Raw genomic sequence first — 1,877 nt, 5'->3', positions numbered from 1 at the left:
TAAAACTTATAACTAATTTAATATTTATAACTAATTTAATATTTCTATTTTAAAATAACATGAATCTACCTCATTGGTAATGCTGATTCTCTAATCTATCTCTTCTTTTGCAACAAAGTAATTTGGCTTACCATAAACTATGTCCTATATAGCTTGTTTTTATATTGTTGCTATATTGTTTTTAATTAACTTATCTATTATACCAATTAAGAATGGAAAGACTATTTTATGTCAGCCTCATTTACTGGCTCCTCTGCTTAGATCATAGTGTTCTAACCTATGTCACGCTCATTTTTAGAAGCTTTCTTATCATGGGTGAGGACCCCATGTAACCAGTAACAGTTTCCCTCCAATTCTGGAGTCCCAGATGTTAATCCTTTTCTTTCTAACTTTCAGACTTTCCTGGTTTTCTTTTTATGATTTCTGGGACATCCTTGCCAGTTTAGAAGCCCTCCTTCAATCTTTTGTCATTATATTTTATGTTCCCTTTTAGTTTTATTTATTGACATGGTTGCTTGTTTTAGACATTATATTGCATCAAATCTTAAGATAAGGGACACTAGACATTAAGAGGTCCACCCCAGTCTTTGGGATCCAGTACAGTTAATTTTTTTCTTGTATATTTATTTATTTTTGAAACAGGGTCTCTACTCTGTTTCTGACTGACCTGGAACACTGTATGGAGACCAGACAGGCCACAAACTCACAGAGATCCACTTTTCTCTGCTTCCTGAGTGTTGGGATTAAAGGTGTGTGTGCCACCATTCCTGGCCTAATTTTTCTTTTTCTTGAGAAATTCACAGATGCATATAATGAAGATTATATTCAGCCCCCATCTCTCCCTCCTGCTCCTCTCTTGCCCTCTCCAACATGCCCCCTCTAAACTTCATGTCTTCTTTTATTTTGAGTATCACTAAGTGCAGTTAGTGCTGCCCATATGTGCCTGGGTATGGGGTCATCCTCTGGAGCACAGGGAGCCTGCAGTGGCCACACCCTCAAGAAAGAATGATTCTCCCTCCCCAGGAACTATCCACTGCCGATAGCTCTTCAGTAAGGGTGGGGTCTGGGGAATACCTCCTCCATCTGTGCTGGAATTGTGGTTGGTGTTCTTTAAATTCTCTACAGTACTTTACAGCATTTGAACAAACCCAAAGACATTAGCTACCTCTAAAAATGTACTTTTCCCCCAACCACTTTATAAGGTGTTTTAGTGTCTTAGGTGCAAAATGACTCCTGTGTATTTTAGGATATAATAACATTTAGCTCTGCATCCATGCCAGTGTAGTGGTGAAGCAATGTTTAAAATAGTATTTTGAGAAGAGCATTACATTGTCTAAATGGCTGTTGCTTCCTATTGATTAATATTTGATGTTCTAGTATTTATTCCTTTTTTTAAGTCTCAGAATCAACTTTTTTCCCTGTCTTTTTGGGAGTGGGTAAAAGTGATGGTAACTAGAATGCTGAAATCTTATTGATGAATGAGTTGTTATAGGCAGAAAAGTAGAAGCTGGAGAAGTACCAGATCCTAACTCAAGGTCCAGGGATGACAACATAGAAATTTTTAAAATGGCACCAAATAGCAAAGCACACGGGAGTTTGCTGAGTTAATCCAGTTCCCTATCTCCTCATGAACACATTCTTAACACCACAGTTTCTGTCTCCCACGCCTGCCCTTGCTCCAGAGCAATGGCCCTTACCATCTGCTTCTCTAGTCATCCTGCCTTCAATGCACACCCTCCCCACTCCCAGGAGCACTTCTTTGTAAAATTTTAAAAATTTATTTGTACTTAATGTGTATGAGTGTTTTGCCTGCGTGTAGGTAAGCACAGCTGTGCAGGCAATGCCTGTGAAGGCCCAAAGAGGGCATCAGATCCTCT

General features: G+C 38.8%; 1 pseudogene; it reads right to left on the bottom strand.

The window, feature by feature from the left end:
• Positions 1 to 527: 527 nt before the first annotated feature.
• LOC115069144 lies at positions 528 to 684 on the bottom strand (annotated as a pseudogene).
• Between the last annotated feature and the right edge of the window lie 1,193 nt (positions 685 to 1,877).

The sequence above is a fragment of the Nannospalax galili genome, unplaced genomic scaffold (assembly GCF_000622305.1).
Source record: "Nannospalax galili isolate Female #2095 unplaced genomic scaffold, S.galili_v1.0 C49349147, whole genome shotgun sequence".
Classification (NCBI taxonomy): Eukaryota; Metazoa; Chordata; class Mammalia; order Rodentia; family Spalacidae; genus Nannospalax; species Nannospalax galili.
Note: the sequence above shows the minus strand (reverse complement) of the source record. Positions and strands in the feature narration are given on the sequence as shown.